The sequence below is a fragment of the Podarcis gaigeae genome, assembly GCF_964106915.1.
Source record: "Podarcis gaigeae genome assembly, chromosome: 8".
In the NCBI taxonomy this organism is placed as follows: Eukaryota; Metazoa; Chordata; class Lepidosauria; order Squamata; family Lacertidae; genus Podarcis; species Podarcis gaigeae.
The window spans coordinates 40,452,622-40,476,365 of record NC_139684.1 but is presented as its reverse complement, the minus strand read 5'-3'; the positions used below and the strand labels follow the sequence as shown (position 1 = coordinate 40,476,365).

Below are 23,744 nucleotides of genomic sequence, written 5' to 3'. Positions count from 1 at the left end.
AACTAACACAACTTAACAGCACCTGCTATACTGCTTCACAGCTATAAAACTAGGTCATGATATTTACTCTGGCCTTTAAAGAGATACACATCTTGTGAAACAATAAAGAACCTTAATATTTAAATAAACCATTCAACGTTATCAGCATTAGGAGATACATTTCCAAAATACCTAAATACTTAGGGTTGTTATATCTCTCTGCATACTTTCTCTACCCAGCTATTTTCCATCTTGAATTTATCAATAACAATGCAATGTATCCATCCCACAAATAATGGAAACCCTTCAGATGCTTGCAGTGACATTTTCCTGCAAGTATGGGAAACAACAGTCAATGCAACTTGGTTTAGAGCTTTCCATCACTTACTAACAATCTGCCATGTAACTATGGAAAGATTAGTTAGTTTCGTGTTCATCTGCTCTCTGAAGTAAGAAGAAATCCAAGATTAAGTGGTTTGAGTCTTCTGTGGAACACAGCTTTATAGCTGGAAGGAATATAGCCAAAGTAAAATTCACCAGAATGCTATGGCAATGATATTCAAGTAATTATGTCATCTGATAAGAAATTTTCCAAGACACAAGACAATTAAAAAAAAAACTTTATTAGGAAAGTCCTCCCCTGCTTTCAATTCCCATCGAATTGCATTTGATTCCTCCAATTCTAACTAAATCCTATTAGCAATAATTCTACTTGAGAGCATGGGGGGCACTCCCCACCCCACAACTGCTTCACTGGGACCAAATGCCAACTCATAGGGGCCAAAGTCCCTTTGCCTACCCATAAAATATTTGAGGGAGGCGGGGTCTCCCAAAGTTGATGGGTACTGCAATTCAAATCTTGTGATTGATTATGCAGGGTGGAGCTTACCTCCCCACAAAATATTGTTTTCAAATTGGCACCCTGGCTCCTCATCTCCAATAACTGTCTTCCTCAATTGCCATTCAATCTGATCATTAAATATTTACTAACTTTATGTAAAATTTGTGATTGAATTGGTTTTCCACTCCCCTCCCCCCTTCCCTTTTCCTTTTGTATTATGTCTATTAAATTGTAAGCCTGCAGGAGGGAACAAGAAAAGCCTGCTGGATCAGTGGCCCATCTAGTTCAACATCTTGTTCTCACAGTGGCCAATCAGATGCCAATGGGAAGTATCCCTCCCACAAGCAGGACCTGAGCACAGCAACCCTCTCCAACCATGCCTTCAACAGTGGAGGCAGAACACAGCAAATGTTGCAAGCAGTCACTGATAGCCTTCCCTTCCATCAAGCTTTTTAAAATATTTGCACAGTGCCTGGAAAACGTTAGAATATGTACTTTATAAAGAAATATAATATTCCCAATTACAATGAACGCTATTTGAAGAGTTGTTTGTTTGTTTGTTACATTTATATGCTGCTTTTCTGCTAAGGTATTCAAGATAGTTTACAAGTTAAAACAATAAAGCAAATTTTAAAGAACAAATAATATTAGAATAGAACAGTCTCCAGCTGTTGGTGTTCTATTTATGGGCTGATTGCATAAACCTCTGGTCCAGGGTTATTCTCTTCTGTCCTTTCTCAGGAAACACAGGTATTTAAGTAGGCCTTGGAAAGCCGGGGGATATTTTGCTAAAATATTCCATCTAATTGCATAAATTATGCAATGATTCCCATCCTATCAGCTGGCAAGGTAGTGGGTATTATTATAATCATCATCATCATCATCATTATAGTCTTTACCGTAAGGGGAACAAATCAGCAACAGAACAGCCAGCAGTAAATCAAGTATTTAACAATAGCAATTGCATCAGAAGGCTAGAGAACAGGAAAATGTAATTTAATAAGCCAGAGCTATAAATAGAAAATGGTCAGAGTGTTAGCAACTACACAACAATCTAGTGTACAGAATAGCCTATTTTAAAATACGCTTATTAGTAAGTAAAACATCCAGACACAAATATGGGACAAGGAAGTGCTAACTTTTGAGAAATTTCTATTTTCCCTGCCCCTGCCAATCACTGTAGACAGGCATTACCTCATATCCAAAATCCTCCCTAGTTTAAGCAACTGTTAATTGTTAAAAAGCCACAACTGCACTCTGAATACTATCAGAACAAAGTATGTGTCTCACCTAACCAAATTTAAGCAGGATACAGTCTGTCTTGCCTTTGGTTCAGAACTCTGCAGGGATCCCCTGCTGTTAGCATCAACTTAACTCCATTACTTCAGGACCTTTTGCTGTGACAGAAGAAAAACTTAGCATGCTTGTCACCTGCCCTGCATATGATATGCTAGCATAACAGTGAACCTCAGAAGTACAGCTGCCTTGCGTTTCACTGGTGCATACTTAATACAGAGATATGAAACAAAGGGGAAACAGCAGGTCTCAAAAACGCTGCTCAATAATCTTTGTGAATATATTGCAAATAAAGTGAAGAAAAACTCAGATAAACACTAGGGTATTAGCCACCAAATTAAATTAAAATTATGACTCTTTCAGCATTAAGTGATGGGCATTGGCTAACAGAAACCTTGCATCCTTTCACACCACACTCAAAGTGTATTAAATTAGGGAACAGAGTGACAGCTGGGCAGGAGGCTGGGAACAATGAAGATAAAGTTAGCTTTCAGCGATGTGACCCTATCCAGGCAGTGTGCCAGAAGACTATAAATAATTGATAGGAGAAACCACCCTAGCCAACACACTAATGTACAGAGTGGCTCTTACAGCTACTGGAGTACGAATGCCCATTACATCATTACTTCTCTCTACTTTGTGTTCTCCTTATCTGCAATGTAATTTTACTGCTTTTAAATAATAAATTGCCCTGGGACTTGAAATACCCCTGTGCCTGCTCAGTGTCTAGCAGGGTGTGCAACTCCACAAATGAATATAACATATGGCAAAATACATTTTGCATTAAGCTAAAAAGTCCTTGCTGCAGTAGAAGCTGAAACCACATAGCCTTTTAAAAATATCAATAACTGTTTTATCAATACATGCCTTTCGAAACAGGAGCTTCTCCCTGAATTCCGTTTCTCAGTAACTTGCTTTATATTTGGTTTAATAATTCTGGCACAAATTCACTGAGAGCGTAAGCAGAAATGGGTAAAACTAAGACTGTAGTTGTTTTTGACTAAAGGGATAATCTCTATGAATAGATTGTGTGTTGCTGCATATGTAATCATTCATTTACTTAGGGAGGTGGTGAACTGGTATTGGTATGACCCAACATGCTATGTCACCTTCTTGAATTTGCAGGCAGACAGCTTGCCAGCAGCCTTTGGCCTTCAATAAAAGCTGACAACACAATCAATGACTCCAGACAATTCCGGTTGTACTACTGAGACTTCTGAGAAAGTCAAGTTCACTAAAGATTTTTGCTGGACAAAGTACTGAGCAGCATATGCAAAGCATAATCTCTTCTTTGAGAATGCAACTCAAAAATAAAAAGGTAAGAATTATCTAAACAAATCCTACCAGGTAGGAAAATCAAGAGGAGCCAAAAGGCTACAAAAATATAGAAACCTTAACTGAAGCCATTAGGCAGGTAAGACATATTTAAAAACACCCAACTTGCATCAGCAAAAGCACAGCCCAAGATGTGGAAACAGGCCTCTGCACCTTGTGGTTGGCAACCACATTTACATTTTAACTACTTAAAACAATTATTACTTTAATCCAAAAGGCTAATCCCAGATATCTTGGTACATCTATCCCTGACAATGGAATAGTACATAAGAAAGTCTTCTTTGCCCAAATAGGTTTAAGTGCTTGGACTGCTTTTAGATTAATGACCTCTAGCTAGCCTGTATATATTTGTTTATGGGCTGAAGCACAACTTCAGCCTGGAGGAGAGTTTGAATTTATCTTCAAATGAGTGGCACAATATTTTCAACTCTCCCAGTAACATGTTGCATTCTGTTACAATTATCAACAGATTACTTTCTTTTAGATGCTTAGAATGCTAACTGAATTTTTCTGCCAAGATTTAAAATCAGCAATGGATCAACCTAGTAAATAATGTTTTTTTATTATTATTTCAAAACAGGTAGTCATAAAGGGGCCTGCCTCCACACCTGTATTTTCAGCAGAATAGTCACAGACTTCTTTGGAGATCAGTGTGGCATGAAGTAGCTGCCTTTTGAAGAAAGCTATACAGGCATACCTCGGGTTACAGACGCTTCAGGTTACAGAATATGTTAACCCAGAAATAGTACCTCGGGTTAAGAACTTTGCTTCAGGATGAGAACAGAAATTGTGTAGCGGCCGCGCAGCAGCAGTGGGAGGCCCCATTAGCTAAAGTGGTACCTCAAGTTAAGAACAGTTTCAGGTTAAGAACAGACCTCCAGAACGAATTAAGTACTTAACCCAAGGTACCACTGTACTCTAGTTGTGGTATTCTAGTTAGTTGGTCAGCAATTTGTTTGTTTGCATACTGTCCTTCATCTAAGGATCTCAGGGCAGTTTACAACATAGAAATACAAAATAAAAGCATAAAATTCATAATGAAAATTCAAAATAAAAGCATAAAATTCATAATGAATTGTTTAATGAAACAATAACACTCCCCAACATACACATTCAATACAGCAGTTGTAAAACACTTGCCACATATCATATGTGGCTTTTGCTTCTGTGTTTGGAGAGAAGCAAACGACAAGTCTGGATTCAGACAACGTGACAAACCAGACTATAGCTTCTTTCTTGGTAGTGTAGCACCAGCAGGAGTGAAACACCTACCTTTTCAACAACATGCCGCTTGTTCATGTTAAGCCATAGTTTATTTTAACTATAGTTTAAAGCAGGGGTAGTCAATGTGGTGCACTTCAGGTGTTGTTGGACTACAAATCCCATTAGCCCCAGCAAGCATGGCTAATGGTCAAATAATTTTATGTTGTTAACCACACTGAGATCTAAGGATATAGAGTGGTATACAAATTTAATAAATAAAATAAATAAATAAAATGGGAGTACTCCAACAACATTTGGAGAGACCGCACTGGCTACACCTGGTTTAATATGATGTGCACATCAAGCCTCTGTGTGTGTACATTTTGTTTGTGTGTGGTGATGGGGGTTATACACCAAACATCTAACATTAACCTGTTTTCTGAAAAAGAATGGTCAGAATAGTCAACCACTATGTCTAGAAGTTTACATGTTGATTTGCTTGGATAAAGGAAACAAAATTTCACAACAAGTGTCTTGCCAGTTAAATAGAAATTACAATCTTTCATTACTTAAGGCACATGGCCTCAAAACCAACCAACAGTCTCACCTAGGCAAGGCTATTTTAATAAACAAGTCAATGTTTATATTACTGTGAATCAAGCAAATGAAAGACACAACCCAGTAATTAACCTTCAACATATGGAAAGCAGTAACATTTAACTTACAGAATTATTATTAAACATGAAAGAGGCACCTCTGGCCAAAGACAACAGCATGGATCTGAGCAAAAATGGTAAAGCAGGTGGTTTAGCTAATCCCATGGCAGGAAAACAGTGCAGCACAGGGGAAAAGGGGGGTCAATAGTTCAGGATTGCGACGCACATATTATTGTACTGCAGCTCAACTTTAATCAGATGCCTAAAAAACATGTTTAGTAGGCAAGCAGGCATCTTAGGGACAAACTAAATAGGACAGAGGTAGCCACGACTGCTGACATGACTTCCTAGTTTGTGTACAGGGTAGGGTGTTCTGATTTTTACACCAATAGAAATATGCAGCAGAACTTCCCAGTGCCCCTCACAAAGGTGTTCTGCATGTAAAGTGCCTGAACAGATAAGGAAGAAGTTTTCCCTTACCTGTGCACCTCCTTTGATGTTAGAATTATTAATAAAATTATGAATCAAGCAGACATGTCAATATGGCTGCCCTAAGAACCTATCTTAATCCTTGTCTCACACACACTTTAAACCACTCTTTGCCTCGCCAAAATTAGCTTGCATTTATTTTATTTATTTACATATTTGTTTTCAAGAGAATATGCAATTATAAAAACAGATAAATTCATTACAAATAAAAAACAAGTAAAACCATTCCAAATGGAAGAGAACAATATAAATCTAGCAAAAGAGGTAGGTCTCACAAAACAAAATAAATTCACTGTCAACAGCTAGGGTAAAGAGGTGTATCTTCAGCATACAGCAAAAGCTGTAAAATGAAGATTCTATACAAGACTGTGATTATGAATGGACCAAACTTTTTGCCATTCTGTAGTTAACACTTTTTATATTCTCTATAAAGCCATAGTGATCACTGGCAAATATGCACTGTGAAGAGTCACAGGTTCTATTTTTTTAATTAAAAAAGCCATCTCTGATAAAGTAAATGTTCATAATTTATGTGAGAGAATAAAAAACCTCATGAACTACCCTCAACTGCATCTCAAACACAGCACAGCAAAACCCCACTTTTAACTGAAGGGCACCATGAATGGTAACAAAAGATATGCCAAACTATTTCCAGATTACCTCCTGCCTTTTAAAACTCCAGGAAAATTGGTGTCAATATTCTTTTGACCATATGTTTGACAAAATCCTGATCTTCGTAGCAAGCTGATTAGGTTAATCGGAGAAAAGTGATTGTTTCATAAAAAGTAACTATGGAATTCAACAGAAAGAATAGAAAGCAGTGGTGAAAACAATCATATGATCACCTTGGTGGAATATAATTCTGTAATTCCTGGGTTGTAAAACAAAGCTTTGTCCTTGTAATAAATGTTTCTCTTTACCCATTCCATCCCTATTTTTGGAACAAGAGATAGCATGGACACTTACAGCAGCAAACAATGAGCCTCAAGATCACAGCCCATCCACCCAACTACTTAAGCACCTGAACATGCCATGTAATGCCATGACAATATATAGTCAGTCTTTGCACAACTTTGTGTTCAAGACAGCCCAGGTTTTACTATAATAAAGATGGTAATCAGAGCAGATACAAAAGAAATTGGCTACAGATCACCAAAAAGGACTTTGCAGAGGCAGGCAGGCAGTGATTTGTACTCCCATCACAAAGAGGGAAATGGGCATAGAGGGGTGTGACGTCAACTAGGCAAGATGGTTTTTTGATCTGCTTCTCTCTTCCTTCTCCAGAAGTAAAAATAGCCTAGCTTGATCTAAAACAAAGTCTTGCTCAAACGGGCTATGAGCTGCAGAATCAGAGAACCACAAAGTAGCACTCTGGACGACAGGTTTTCACCCCTTTCCCAGGTCATCAGAGAATCAAAAGCTCAGGCCACAGTGATTTTCAAAATGGCCGCCAGGGCTCAAGGCAGTTAAAAAAAAAAAAACCTAAGGAAGATCAGAAGCTTCATTTGACACTGCAGCTTTAGTTGCCCTAATTAAAACTGCCTGAGGTAAAGCACTGAAACCTCTTAGAGAAGATATTTTAAAACAACCCAACAGTCTCACATGTTTCCACAACAGCTAATGAAGCAATTGAACTCAGGATGAAGAATAGAACTATAATTTAAAAAAAAAAAATAAACCTCAACCTCACAGCAAACTGTGCAGGATCGGGACCACTACCAGAATCTACACCTCCGAGGATCTCTGGAGAGCTTTCAAATCTACATGAGGCTTCTGTGTCCTGGATGAAGGATCTACTTTATTTTCTGTTGCCATTATACAAGCAGGCCACATCAAGAGGATACACAGAGCACTCCGTCCAAAGCCAAAAAGCTGTGAACCCTCGATAGACATTATTGTTTGTTTTAGCTCCTTCATATTTAAAATGACTTATTTCAAAAGTTCAGAACACTGGGTAAAATCATAATAGAAAACTCAACTATAAACATCTACCAGGATCTCTACATAGGTACACTGCAACACAGACGAACTTAAAATTTACATCACAGCAGGTACTGAGGTGTTACCCATTCAAAATACTAACTTATGAACAAGTAACTAAAGCTGCCTCCACTCAAAAGGAAGCTAAAAACCAAATGAAGACAACTGAGAGAAGTAGGCAGTGATAAGGAAGGCACAAAACTCAAAGGAGGAGACTTGGCACAAAATGGGGGAAAGTGTGGGTGGGTGGGGGATAAACATGACGAAAAAGGCACATGCAAAAATATGAGAAAAAAGCAACAGCAACAAAAACCACAGATGACTTCTTCTCTGCCTGAGATCCCACTGAAACTACCAACTAGAAGTTTGACCAAGAGCTATGACCCCTATAACCAAAATGGGAAGAACTGGGCTATCTTTCTTTCTTTCTGCAATATAACAAAGTAAAAAAAAATTCTGCTTCTAGGTTAATGTTTACGTATCCTAATTTCACCTAATGAAGGAAGAGATGGAATATCCTGCTCTCAACCATAGGTGTAGGGAGTACTCTATTGGGAAGATTGAGGGGAAGGGGAGTTAAACATTCAAACTCCCTTTTGGAATTCAGAGCATTTGTGTGTGTGTGTGCGCGTGTGCGTGTGAGTGTGTGTGATAAGAGACACATAACAAACAAATGAAACACAATACTAATACAAAAGCCTTCACCCCAGGTGGAGGTGAAGATTGGTGTACTTCATAAAAGTACTTCTCCAAAAGTAGTGGTCGGCAATCTGGATTTCTCCCAAACTCTATTTTCAATTAAATTATATACTAAGTGACCCTAAAGGAAGATTGGTCAGAGAGATAACTCCTGGCTGATATTATGCTTTACTTATGTACCTAATACCCAGCAACAACAATTTCTGGATGAAACTTTTACATTACTGCCCTCATTTAAACGAGGAGAAATGGTGATAGGTGATGAGTGAAATCTTGTACTTAATGATTATTTTGCTAAAAGCAAAACGCCTCACCTATCACAAAACTCGTGCAAGCCACCTTCTTTTAAAACATCCCTCTACAACATATTACATAATCACAATTATTTTGATGCTTGGTGCATAGCCAACCCAGAGCTAAGGAACTATGCACATAGGTCAGCAAGGTACAAAAATTATGCCAAATTGTATTATTTATTAACCACAGAAGGCCTTCTTTCCCAGGTTCACAGCTCGGAGATTGGTCTTCTTAATATCTCGGGACCATGCCCCTGTTATCCAGAATGCAATGGGGAGTACACAAACCTAAACCTTTCTATTGAAATTTAGACCCCTGGATATTAAATATTTTTTATTTTACTACAAAGAAAGTCCTTAAAGAGATTCCTGGTTTTTTTAAGATTAATGATAAAGCAGAACAGACAACTTTTGTGGTTTGGGACATGTTTAAAACTGTGGTCTATGCTATGGCATACCTATAAGTGAAAGAAACAGAATTTAAAAAGAAAAACGAAAGGTAAATTCTAACTAATTCAGGAAATACAAGATCTGGAAATGAGACAAACACATGCAAAGCCAAAGAGTGTACAGAAAGTAGTGAAGAAAAGGAGCAGAGCTTAGATCTCTAGAAAACTCACATATACTTAATTCACCTCAGAAGATAAAGCAATATGTTTTTGATTCAACAACAACAACAACAACTCAGCCTCTTAGCGAAACAATGACACAAAAAGCAAGCAAAACAAGTGGTGCACTCTCTTGAAATGCATAATGGTAAAAAAGTCTACAGACAAAAAGAAATGTTCACAACATTTTACAAAAAAATAATAATCCCATTTTTAACTACAGTAGACTCACAAGGAATCAATAGATTTTACTCTAGCAGAAATCTAAAATGGGATCAAAAATATTAAGTTCCACAAAGCACCCAGTCCCGATGGACTCATTTGCCTTTTTTATTTTTTAAGAAATATAGAACACCCTTTCTTTTGAAATTGTTTACTGACAATATAGAATAGAGGCTGAATTCCTGAAACTTGGGTGCCCAAACCAAAGAAAGACCTCAGACTAGTTGAATTATATAGACATATTTCACTGATTATGTGAATGCTAAATTTACAAGCTTTCATAAATTTTACCCAAATATGCTCACCATGACCAAGTCAGATTAATAAGGCTTAGCTTTCCCTATTAGAAAGATTTTCAATGCAATTCTTTGGGAGTCAATCACATCCAGAACCTTCTGTTCTCCTGATGCTGGAATCAGTCAAGGCATTTGATTGTTTAAACTGGCAATATCTCTTTACAATTCTACTTTCCTTAGGTATTAGTGCATCCCAGGTTGGTATGCTTTATACCGGTAATTTATACAACGGGTCACTGGTACAGGTTTTGGTGAATGGGGAGTGCTTTTGACATTTCCCATTGGCTGGGTACCAAAGCAAGGCTGCCCACTGTCTCTCCTTATTTTTCCCTAGCCATGGAACCTTTAGCTTTGGCATTGAAAGCAGATGACGATGTGTAAAAAAAAGGAGTATTTTTTTTGGGGGGGGGACCTATCTTATCTATATTTTCACTTTTGGAAAAAGCTTTTCAAACCATTAATGAAATGATGGGGAAATCACTACAGCCAGATGCAAATTCAGACCTACTATCTTATTTTAGTCCTCAGATTAATAACATAACCAATAAAGACCACATCCTCTACTTATTAACTGCAGCTATATAAGTGATTGCAAAAAAGAGAGAAAAATTTAAATACAAATCTTTTTGAAGCCTGGATTTTGCAAGAATAGGACATCACGCTTACAGACAAATAAAGCATTTCACAAAAGGAATATTGATCGGAGGGGGAGACTATCTCACACCTTCTATACGTCATGATATCTTTTTATTGACTTTGTTAAGACACGGTTTTCACCCTCCATTGATTCCTGGAACCTTATGCAGAGACCTTTTCATTTGATTGCTTTACTTGGAATGCCTAAAACTACAACCGGGCACTATTTTTCTTTCTTTTCTGTACAACTACTATGGTCTGCTTTCCTTGAATGGGTATGTTTTGTTACTTGAAATTAAAAATCAATTGCAAAGAAGCGGGAAAGGGGCATAAATAAACTGAACATCCAATACAAAACTAATTAATCAATGGCATAGTTGGGGGACGTCAACACTCAACGACTCATTTCCCAATTCTCTATATTGAAACATTTTTCACTTTTGCATTTCTCTCTATAAATACTACCTTCTACCTTATCCTTATCTTATTTACCTGAGTGAAATGCAGAGAATAGAAGTCTGCACCACCATGTCACAACCATTCACTTATCACCAATGCCTATGAAACTGTGATCAAGCAGCACCCTCCATTCTTAGAAGATGCTACTCTACAAAACTATTCTGTAATGTTGGTCACAATCCCTGAAAACATCAAAAGTAACTAATGAATATAGGGGAATGTCCCTTGGTTCCTTTATTATTTTCATATCCAGTTCTACTAATTGAATGATTCTTCCATCCCCAGCACACACAGGGCTATACCTTCCAGAGAAACCAAGCCTGTGCAGTGAAGTGAGGGCAATTTAGAATGAGCAAAGTGTGACAGTTAAGTGTAGCTACTCTTCCTTAACAAGCTTCTAAGTAAAAAATGCTCCACTTTCCCACTTGTGCTACATATAGCAAAATCTGCAGAACTCCAGTGCAACACCTTCTGTAGCTGAATATAGCCAATATGATAAAACACAAAGATCTATGCTCCTTGACTTCTGAATAAAGTATATAAGGGATCTGTAGATGCATACTGAACCAGTTCAGCCTTCTGAGTTGTTAGGCAGCTTGCTCTCCTATTTAAAATGGAAAATATTTTCCAATTGCCTCACTGCAAGATTTCACAAACCTGGCTTGCACTGCCTGTGTTGTTTCTGACCTGAAACAAAGTATGGAAAATTTTTGACTCATGGGAAAGTATTTCAGAGAAGCACAGGCAACAAAAAAATGAGGTTACAGAAATGCAGCAGTTTTGTGACCCTAATTCACATTACTGCTCCTATGGAAGGATGGGTGGTATTTAAATATAATACTATTACTACTTTGTATTGTTAATAATAATTAACATCGACAACAACAATAACAACTAAGAACATGGTCCAGTTTACTATTGGGACAGACAATGTCAGTGTTGGCACCCAAAAGGAAGACTATTCAAATGCAAACTGAAGCAGACCAAAAGACAACTGAGAAACCAGAACATTACTTTGAGAGGGCAACTTTGACGTGAGTCTTCACATTCCTGTTGTACATCCCTGAGGCCAAGCAATGAACTGTGCTATTCCCCTATGACCTCTATCATGTTATACAAGAACACAGTACCAGCACAGGTTCTGACCAGTTATAACATCTGTGCAGTGTGACCGTGTGTCTCTCTGTGTGTGTTTTTCCAGTTCGAAAGCATGTCAAAGTGCAAGTAGATAAATAGGTACCGCTCCAGCGGGAAGGTAAATGGTGTTTCCGTGTGCTGCTCTGGTTCGCAAGAAGCGGCTTAGTCATGCTGGCCACATGACCAGGAAGCTGTACGCCGGCTCCCTCAGCCAATAAAGCGAGATGAGCGCCACAACCCCAGAGTCAGCCACAACTGGACCTAATGGTCAGGGGTCCCTTTACCTTTACCTTAAAGAACCCTCTAAACTTCCTAAGTTTTAAAGGGTTATAATATTCAGTGTTATATTGAAATGGAAAATAAAATCACAATATTTCAACTTGATGATCTGAATGGCTCAAGAATTTCTGCAGCAAGCTTTTCTCAAAAAGGCTGTCTAGCTTCCTCAGTCTCTACTTCACCCTACCCATCCCACAAAAGGCAAACCATCAAGTAACCTATTGTAGCCAAATTCCAAAGGGGTGGAGTGTGGGGTTTGCTGGCTATTTGCCCATGTCTTTCCTGCTAGCTAGAGGAGCTGGCAACCATTGTGTCTCCTGCATAAAATAGACAATTTCATGATCAGGCAGGCCACAGTGTGTAATAGAGCTCAAGGGATATGACCTAAAACCATATAAGGATATTGTGAGGTGAATTTAAACTAACAAAATGTAGGTCTTTGGGGGGTTTCCCCATAGCAAACTCGTAGCAAAAGGATGTGCAGGACAGATTGGACTACATAAGCCTAAAGCAAAGAAAGTTCCCTGTTTTATTTTGCTCCAGATCAAACAAGCTGTTACAAGTGTAGGCAGCCCACACATTTGTTGTTCTGATGCATCATCTTGGCTTGTCCCTGGGGAGAGGCACGGAGCTTCCCCAAGCTATATGTACAAAGGGAAGATACCGAGTAGTGCAGCGTTGGCTAGAAAGGTTTGTATTATGATCCCCAAACACAAGCACCATCAAAAGCTGTTGGTAGCTTTCTACTCCATTCAGATCAGTAGATTGCTACCACGGGGCACTCTTAATTACACCAACATCTTCCCTGCAGAAAACCAGTGGTGTGATTAAAAAACTGGTTCAGCAAGCACCAAGAAGCTGTACTCCTGGGTTTTTCCACACTCCCCAAGGCCCAAAGACACAAGGATTCGGTCCAACTCATATTGAAAATATTCAAAGAACGTTATCTGTCTGCTTTTCAACCAACACAAAGCAGCAGAGTATTCAGCATTTGAAATTAACCCACCAACTCGGCCAGCTGCTCCTCATGCCCTCTCTCCAGCAGACAAAGGAGGATCAAGTTCCTCTGAATTTTCAGCACAACTATGAAATACCCAAACCTCAAGGGATAATTCTGAAAGATACCCCCACCCTTTTTTCCAGCCTGCCAATGGAAGGTAAGTAAATGAGGCACTGGGCTGGCTGGAAAGACGGGATGGCTCTCAGCCAGTCTGCCACTAGAATGCTGCATGCAGCACTGAGCTCTCTGTTTAAAGAGGAGATGCTCCCCAGCTCTGTTTACGTGAGTGGAGGATGGGTAAGATTCTTTGGTAATGAGAGAACAACATGCAGGACAGAGGCTTCCCCCGTGCTTGCTTCACTGCAGTTATCCTAGAAAACAGATTAATTTCTGCTTGCTTTGCCATCACTGCCAAACAGATTTGAAACATTTCACACTAAGGAAAAATGGTGGAGACTAAACCTAGGCTTCTGAAAATGTAGCTAAACAAAAGCTTCTTTGAGACTTATGTACAATTTCCCCATCTAATACATGTTCAGGAAGCATGCAATACTAGCACTGGTTTACAAGCCAGGAAGATTAACACAGTTTGGGGGGAGAGGTGTTTTTAAAGAGGCATGTGTTTCTTCAAACCAGGAATTTGGGGGCATGAAACTCTGCTTTCCTTTCAATTTAATAAAGAAATCTAGCCACTTAACAATGGCCACATCCAAAAATTATTTATGGTGAACACATTTTTCCATTTTCAAGTTACACATAAACCTGCACACAATCAAATGCTTCCAGCGGTGGCCAGCTCTCTCTTCACCTTTTAGCCAAATATGCAGTGAATCAAAGTATAAAAATAAATCAAGAGTAAACACAGTTCTATGTCACAAAGGAATTGCTTATAGGCTCTAGTCTAAAACTTTTTTTGATAAAGAGTTGAAAAAGGAGAAAGGTCTTCATAAAGGGAGGGGGAGAGAATACTAATGTGATGTACTTCTACCCAACCTACCTCAAAATCTGTCAAGGTAGCATTATGACATCAGCTTACTCACATGTTCCCCAATTGGCTGGAATCAAATTCTGAAAATCCCCCCCCCCCTTGAGCCCTAAAAAATTGGCACTGTTAAACAGGAAAGGCAGTAATTGCTCTTTTCAGCCACTGCAATATATAAAACTGTCCCCTTCAAGGAGGTAAACGAAAAACTGCAGAAGGATCTGCTTACCCAAAAAGCTAACCGCATGCTTTAAAAGGGTAGCACCACCAAGAAGAAACTTTTTTAAAAAATCTATTTGATACAAGAGAAGTGGAATGAACCTCAGTGCATTTCAAGCCCAAGAAACCTCATAATGGGACTAAACAGGAAAAATGAAAACTAAAGTATGTACAAGCAAAAATGATTCCCCCTGCCCCCAGTAACACATAAAACATGCATGACTTCTTAAAACTTGCAAGCTCCCCAAGCTCTATCACTGGCAAATTAGAAGCCGTTGCTGGCACTTTGGTCCAAGCTCATTTGCAAAAAAGCTTTTAAGACAGTTTGGTGGGTGGATGTACTGGATAAACTAGGGCTATGTCACAGAAAATTGGAAACCTTTTATAAAATGCATCCCAAATTTTAGATTTGTGTTATAGAAAAAAACTGAAAAGCAAAAATAAAAAAAGAGCACTGCTGAACAACTGAGTTCAGCTATTCAGCTAACATACACACTGCCTTCAACCCCACCTCAATTAGGGCATTCAAAGGCAGTCAGACAAAAGAATGCTGAGAGTAAACTGCACTAGACAGGAATATTTTTAGCACGCACTAAGACACTCTGCTGTGAAATTTCTGCCTCTGCATTTATAACTATGGTATATTATGTGGATATTATTTTTTAGCCCCAAAAAGATACAATGGTCTTCAGAACACTTAAAATATCCTTCTGAAAAATACTTTTCAGAGATGACAAGCTTTAAGCAAAGCATCTACTTCCACGTATTTCAAACAATGTGTGCCTGGAGAAACCTCATGAACAGGGAGATAAGTCAAAATAGCTTCAATCACTTACATACAGCAGCCTGAACAATAAGAAATATTTCCTTAGATAACTGAGAAGTCTGAATGCATGTTACAAAATGACCTATGTCCAAAATAATATCCTAAAAATATAGTTGTGATACGATATTGTGCTACACATTTAAGCAACACTGAAATATAAATACTGTTCAGAAACAAGAACCTTTGCTATACTAAACCAAACATTTAAAAGATGAGTGTGCGCAACTTGATAATAAAAGGGCTAAACATCAGAAATATTGGCAACATTCTCCAGGCACACTTCCCTTTACAGTTTTGTTGCTCTATGTAAGCTGTAGGAAGGCATTTTAATCTCCAAGCAGCACCAGTTTCTTTCTCAATTTAAAAGACTAGCTTTCTAAAAGATAGTGAGGTGCTTTCCAGGCTGCAGCTATGAGCAGCACGTTTCTCATTCAGCCCTGCCCCCATCTTTTTCCGTTCCCCTCCCAGCACTGCGGCAACGCAGATGGCAGCAGTGTGACCTCGCTGTTCCTGCCTCCTTGTTTTGATCCTGCAGTCTTGATTGTTCAGGCTAATCCCACACTCTGAGCCTTGGCTGCCAGCCAAAACTGTTATTAATGGCACAAAAGCTTCTCATTCCAGCTACTTCTACATCCGCTAATGCTGTTGTTGCCTCCCTGCACCCTACAAACTGGAGCTGCACTATGTTTTGCTAAAATGATTTTTCAAAAGAATAAGAAACAGTTTTGTGGTCATCTCTGCACACACAAGAATCTTACCCATAAATCACAATTTTACAATTGAAATAATAAATACAGTTGGTAAACAAACTAACAAGAAACTTATATGAGTTCAATACAGTGGTACCTCAGGTTACATATGCGTCAGGTTACATATGCGTCAGGTTACAGACTCCGCTGACCCAGAAATAGTACCTCGGGTTAAGAACTTTGCTACAGGATGAGAACAGAAATTGTGCTCCAGCGGCGCGGCAGCAGCAGGAGGCCCCATTAGCTTAAAGTGGTGCTTCGGGTTAAGAGCAGTTTCAGGTTAAGAACGGACCTCTGGAACGAATTAAGTACTTACCCTGAGGTACCACTGTATTTAAAACATTATTTTTGTGAAAATGGAGCCATGTAACAGAAACTGATTCAACAGTACTTTTAGTAAGGCAAAGCAAAGGAACAACCTTCAAGGCAATGCCAGAAAGTCTAGTCACGATCTGACTTTGTGTGGAAATTTAGAGCAGCAAACTCTCATTCAAGGAAGGCCCATTTCCCCCTTGATTTTTATCTGCACTAGTACACCACCAGATCTGAACTTGGCACATGGCTTTCTCCCTCCCCCCATGTACACTTTGGGTAGGTAGTGCTACTCAAAACTCAAACACACACATATAGATGCCAACATCTCCAAACACTACTATGTACACATTTTCCTCACCACCTGTGTAAGCAAATGTCATGTGTAGAGTAGCCTTCAAAATCTGCTCTGGCATTGTGGTGGTCCTCACTAAGGAAGGTTTTGCCCTTAAACTGCAAATACTTAATTAAACAGTGAGGTTGAAGCTGAGAGCACAACATTACACTTAATACAATTCTGAATGGCAGCTTTAAAGCTATGCTTACTTCAGCCTACGTGCTTTGGTCAGATCATCTGCTGCAGTTCAAGACCTCTTATAGTACAGCAAGACAAGGCTCAAGAAAAATATGGCAGGAACAAGCTTTCTATTTCTCAGCTACTTGTACACAGATTGACAAAGTTGATATGGTAAGGATTTCACCCCCAACACTCAGCCTTCTCAATTCATTCTCATTCTCTCTCTCAGGGCAAGTTTCTTCAATGAAGTAAATATTGTACAGACACCCCCACTCTCTGACCCAGACCCTGCAAGATACAAATCTGATTCTCAGACTCTGCTCTAGCCATGGTTAGGAACCTTTGAGGAAACCCAGTGACAATAACAGCACTTGTGTATCACTGATTATGAAGACCTCACAAGATGCAACAAGAACAGCAAGATCCAATGAATACAGATTCTTCCACAGGAGTAGGCAACCTAAGGCCCATGGGCCACAAGCAGCCCACAGGGGTCGTTTAACCAACCCAAGAGCCACCCCAGAACCGAGCTGCTCGCTCAGCGAGTCCCTGCATGCAGTGCTATACCAGCATAGCGTGGCGCAGGGACTCACTTCCACGGCGCTGGAAATTGTGTCTACGCAGATGCAGATGCCCAAAATCGTGTCTGCGCAGATGCAGACACCAGAAAACGAGTCTGTGCAGACGCAGACACGGAGGGATCTCCACTGGAGTGAACCAGACCAGGCGAGGTAAACCTTGCCGATCCCTGATCTTCCACTACATACTGCAAAAGAAATAACAATGGATTGGAGTGACACATGATACACACAATCCTGAAGAAATAATGATCATGTGGAGAGAAGCCCATCACAAAATTCCTAAACACATCCCAAATAAACTGGACCCACTGTTTGTGGTCAATCAGTTTTGCTGGAAATACAAGAGCCCATGCTTTTGGCCCTTATTGTGTTTTGGAAAATAACAAACCTCACTGGAATAGGACTAGTTGGTTGGGGGCTTAAAGAGTAGAGCAAATAAAATATAGCTTTCACTTCTTATAATGTGACAAAGTCTTGTAGGAATTAAAAATTAAGTGCTTGTAAATTTGGATAAGGCAAATTCAGTTGTCCTCTACCAAATTCATGCCCCTCCATCTTCTCATGCCTGGTTAGGTCACTAAAGAAGAAAGACAAACATGGTGTTATGTGGTCAACTGATACCCCCAACCCCTCTACCCTGAAGTCCATCTTCTGTGGCTCATCTTGAGAACTCTGTGGTGCTAGATGGGTGGGGGAATACATTGCCTCAGTAGATGAAAGCCAGGAAATTTGCTTAAAATATTATTAACAAGATCACAGAATATGTGCAGCAGAATCAGAAACTAAGACTACAAACAATTCACAAGCTCTTCTCTAAAAGTTAAAAGAAATAAAATTGGGGGTGCTTTCCCCAACAATAAGCTGCAATTTCAAAGACATTTTAAGCCACGGCTTGGAACATACCTGGAAGGTCACCTGTAAGAAAATGCCTCCATGCTCAACACCAAGCAAAAAAATGGTTCTAACAAATGGTTCTAACTGTCTATCTTTATACAAAGTCATTGCCAAGCTTTCTTTCTTTTTCTCCATGAAGAGAACACACATACCTCCTCCTAAAAGAAGCAAAGCAAACATTTGACACATGCATATGCTCAAATACTGAAGAATTTTTTTGCTCTTTCAGAATGCTCCTCAGATGTCTAAAGTCTGAATTTACAAAGCCCAAGTTTGAAACTTCTATCCATGCCAGAAAAATTATTGCTTCTGAACAGCAGAAAAGCTTTGCCCTAATGGAGAAACATAGGAAGTTTCCTTATACGGAATCAGATCCACCGGTCAATGTAGCTCAGTACTGTCTACAATAACTGGCAGCGGCTCACCAGATTTCAAACAAGTAATCTCTCCCAATCTTCCCTGGAGATGCCAGTGGAAAAAGATGTAGGTTACATGTTAAGTAAAAAGTTAACATTACAAATTCCATTTATTTATTTATTTGATGAATCACTTCCCATAAAACATCTCAAAACAATCTAATAAACACTATTATTTGTGAGGGTGTCAAATCCAACACAGATGCAGACTGTCATAAAAAATCTGCATGTAAAATACTTGTTGAAAAAGGATGGTCTTCAGTAGGCACATGCACACACAATTATGACTTTACACCTAGCAGAACCTACTTCTGTTCATGAAAGACCAGGTATCCAATTTTTGCTTATCCCACACAGCTTAGTGTAAACTGCACCCCACCCATAAAATGGTTCAGTATGAAGCAAGATCAGCAAAAACTGGGTGCTCCACATTGCTCCAGTGGAAGTGTTTTTTGGTAGTGCAAAATCACAAGCTACATACAGCCCTCAACGTTTCTTGGCACTTGGACAACAGAAAACAGTCAAGTTAATGTGCATGTCACAGGAACATAAAGGTAAAGGTAAAGGACCCCTGACAGTTAAGTCCAGTCGCAGACGACTCTGGGGTTGCAGCGCTCATCTCACTTTACAGGCTGAGGGAGCCAGCATTTGTCTGCAGACAGTTTTTCCAGGTCATGTGGCCAACACGACTAAGCCGCTTCTGGCGTAACGGAACGCCGAAACCAGAGCAGCGCACAGAAACGCGGTTTACCTTCCCACTGGAACGCTACCTATTTATCTACTTGCACTTTTTTGGCATGCTTTCGAACTGCTAGGTTGGCAGAAGCTGGGACCAGGCAATGGGAGCTCACCCCATCGCGGGGATTTGAACCGCCGACCTTCTGATTGGCAAGCCCAAGAGTCTCAGTGGTTTACACCACAGCACCACCCACGTCCCTCAAAGGAACATAGGAAACTGCATTATATTGAGTAAGACCATCTAGCTCAGTACTACAATGATCAGCAGAGGCTCTCTGGGATTCCAGACTGGGCTCATTCCCAGACCTACCTGGAGGTTGAACAAGGGAACTTCAGCATACAAAGCAGATACTCTACCACTGAGTTACAGCCCTTCCAATAAATTAAGACTTCATGATCATGCAAATATGTTAGTTTTGTGCACTGAGAAAGAGTAACTGCTCAACCCAGATATCTCTTTTTTTAAAAAACAAAACAAAAACCCAGTACTAGGACAAAATCTTAACTTATTTATCTAGAATACTGAAACCAATTAAACACCACTGTTTGATGGGTGTACCCAATACTAGGGCAAAATCTTAACTTATAGGATTCTAAGTGGCTGGAAGTCGCTAAAAGTTTATCTTTGGAAAGAAATCTGAATCATCAGCCTATTCTCTATAATATCAATGACTGGTCTGATTTGTGACCACAAGGCTACTTATAGGAGGCCATTGGTTTATCTGTAAGTCAGGTATGCTGCAAATAGGCAGCTGCAGATGACTGGATGGAGGGAAAAGCAGGGTTCAAAATTAGTGGGTGCCAGTCACATCTTGCGACTGGCAACCAGCCATTTGTGACTTGATGGAGAGATCCAGGTGCATCTTTTACTACCGTTCTACCCGCCAAACAGCTGATTAAGCTTGTAGCGCAGCAGCAAAAGATGCATCTTTGGTTTTTTGCTGCTGATGTGGTACCCAGTGAATCAGGTGTTTAGTGTCTACCCAGCAGCCCCTGATTCACCCGGCTGAATTTTTTTTATATAAAAAAAATAAATAACACCTTTTTTACTGCCCTGCTACTGGGTGAATCAGGTTTTCGGTGGGGTAGAGATGTAGCAAAAGATGTGTCTTTTGCTGCAGCGCTACTTTGCAGACCCCAATTCACCCAGAGGCATTTTCATTTTCATTTTGGCTTGTAGGGCTGCCTGGTCTGGTGGAGGGGGGCAGCAAAAAAAAGGGAGGGCACCTGGACATTTTGTTTTGGTGCCCACAACCTAGGTCTCAGGAGCCACATGGCTCCTAGCATTCATATCCCAGCTTCTAACACTGGGGAGAAGGAGGGGATATGAAATATGCTGTGCTTTTTGGTACTCCTTTTGGCCGAACTACAGTCATCTCTGTCTTTCCATTCCACTACTAGAGCCTGTTAACCTTTTGCCTCTTGGACCTGGTTGTTCTGTGTCCTTGTGCTTTGTATAGATTCCACTGTATAGATTCCATTTTGATTCAATTCTGTTGATTAGACATCTCTTCCAAATATGTCATCCACGAACGAGCAACTGCTCCTCTCCCTTCTTGTCTGTAAGCTTTATATATCATTTGAAATGTAATCTAACTAATTTAGGTAGTTAAGAACAGATATCAGCTCCCCAATGACTGAAATGAGGATGGTGGGATTTTCTTTGAGTAACAGTTAAGGTAAATGCTATTTTGAAATTCAGTTTGCAGATGCGAAGAATCTGTTTTGTCCTCTAGCAGGATACCTATATCTCACTGAAACAGTAGGTTTCTGTAAACCTAACAAACTTTGACCTAGTTTTAGCATCCCTGGGTCACTCAAATTCAGAGGTCTGGGGTGCTCCTGGGTATATCACTGAGCCAAGGTGCAACAGTGCCCAAGAGTGCCTAGTGCCTGGCAAGAAGACTTCTCTCTGTTGAAGACCTAATTAACATCATTCATTCATTCATTCATTCATTCCTCAAGAGATATAAATATAAAATCTACATAATCCCATAGCTTCTCTCTAGTGCCTTTGTGAGGGGATCTCAAAAGTGCTTGGCAAACAATGTTTTAAGCTTTAACACACCATGTGATAGAGAAGCTCTCTGTGAGCAGGACAGAAGGAGCAAATGAATCAGATAGGTATAGATGACTTCTGTCTCAAGCTGCAGACATCTGCCATCCTGTTAGTGTTGGATGATTTTGATTTAGATCCATTTCAGTTTACTTTCAGACCTGGTTTCATGATAGAAAGACTTTATGTCACCCTGGTAGATGGCTTATGAGAGGGAATAGAATGAAGGAGTGCAACTCTATTGGTTCTACTAGACTCAGGACTACCACCATGATGACCATGGCAGTGTTCGAAATTAGCCAGCCACAAGACGCAACCAAGTGAGGATGCCTGGGTGCTAGGATGGCACCTGATGTCGCCACCATCTGGAGGTATGTGCCTGGGGGTCACTGGATCTGGACTGTTTTCACACACTAATACCACATCCTGTAGAATTCTATCAGTTGCATTTTATCTGCACACGCGATGAATTTCTGGAACCAAAATGCCTTTTATGTACAGCCTGAGCAGCAGCAGTCACCATCAAGCAAAAGAGGCAGGAATATATATATATGTGGACTGTCCCTGGACTAAGTGACTTTTCTTCTTTAAGTTCTCAAAGTTCTTAAGCTAGCTCAAGGTTATCAACTGAACTAGCCAGATGTTTAATTGGAAATCAATCACAGTCAGTCCAGCATTTTTAAAACATAAGACTTTAGAGCTGTCTAACCCCAAAATGTCAGCTAGACATTCCATTTTAGCGACTATAACCTTGATTTAAGGAGCCATTTTGATGCCTAGCTTATATACATGAGTTTCTAACACTGGCCCATGGGTACAATGGTACCCTTAAGGACCTTCCCTGGTGCCTATGAACCTTGGAGCCCCTTCACTCACTGCCATATTTGTCATGAGATGGCAAGCATGCTTACTTCCCCTCACTGCACTGGAAAGTACACAGAAGGAAGCTGAAAGAGTGACACACTGTACCACTTCTTCTTTCAACTCTATGTGCTTTACGAGGCTGAGGCTGCCATCTAAGCAGCTGAACAGAAAGTGGGGTGACTGGGGATGGGGAGAGTCTGGGTGATCTAAGAAACTAGAAGAAGCAAAATGAAGCAACCAGGAGAGAAGTGGGGAGAGAAAGCAGGTCAAGAAAGTATGTGCATGGAATGCCACTAAGTTCCATCCTGCCCCCCCCCCACTTTTTAACAATTACATAAAACTGTTGGGGGAAGTCAGATTGAGGTTTGGGCTAAAGTCTCATCAATATCTCAGATTTCTTATCTCCTAATCCCAAGGAAACTGTGCAATTACTGAACCAGTGCCTAGAGGGGATTCTAAGGTGAATAGGGCAATGACACAGAGTACTTCAGATAGTGGTCTACAACTTGCCTTATGTGTGGCTGCACCTCCTATGAAGGACTTTGTGTGTGGTTTAAGAGTTCTCTTGGACTTGGTGCTAACTTGGGAAGAGCAGGTAGCAGTGGTGGCTTATACCGCATTTCACCAGGATAGGCTTGTACACTAGCTGTATCTCTATAAGGAAAGGTCTGGCCTTGTTTTGGTTACCCATGCACTTATGGCAATCAAGATGGACTACTGTAATGTGCTCTATGTGGAGCTGCCTTTAAAGATGACAATAAATTCAGATGGCTAAGAATGTGGCCACCCAAGTATTATGGGGGTTAGGCAATTAATGCATAGGACACCTTTACTATGGCAGCCACCCACAGAATAACAAGATGTGTCTTTCCACCCTAGACAAGTGGAAAGCAACAGATAAAGAATTACTGCTGAGAAGGTAAGAGACATAGCTTAGTTCCCAAGATAACATGTTTGCCAACAGTACCAGCAAGCTGGTAAAATGTGGGTTGAACGAGGTAACTCTTAGGTGGATTTGTAGCTGGTTGACTGACTGAAATCATAGATGTTGACAAGCTGGAACGTGTGCAGAGAAAGGCAACTAAGACAATTAAGGGTCTGGAAACTAAGCCTTATGGGGAGCACTTGAAGGAGTGGGGTATGCTTAGCCTGGAAAAGAGGAGACAGAGAGAAGATATG

General features: G+C 40.0%; 1 protein-coding gene and 1 long non-coding RNA gene across 5 annotated transcripts in view; one reads left to right on the top strand and one right to left on the bottom strand.

The window, feature by feature from the left end:
• Positions 1-23,744, bottom strand: part of ANKRD11 (ankyrin repeat domain containing 11) — a 185,666-nt gene that overhangs the window by 95,325 nt on the left and 66,597 nt on the right. The gene's annotated exons all lie outside the window — the stretch shown is intronic.
• LOC310851943 overlaps positions 12,475-23,744 on the top strand; it is a 39,692-nt gene continuing 28,422 nt past the window's right edge. The window contains exon 1 of the long non-coding RNA XR_014567922.1: positions 12,475-13,568. This is a non-coding gene — a long non-coding RNA (uncharacterized lncRNA). The remainder of the gene's footprint in view (positions 13,569-23,744) is intronic.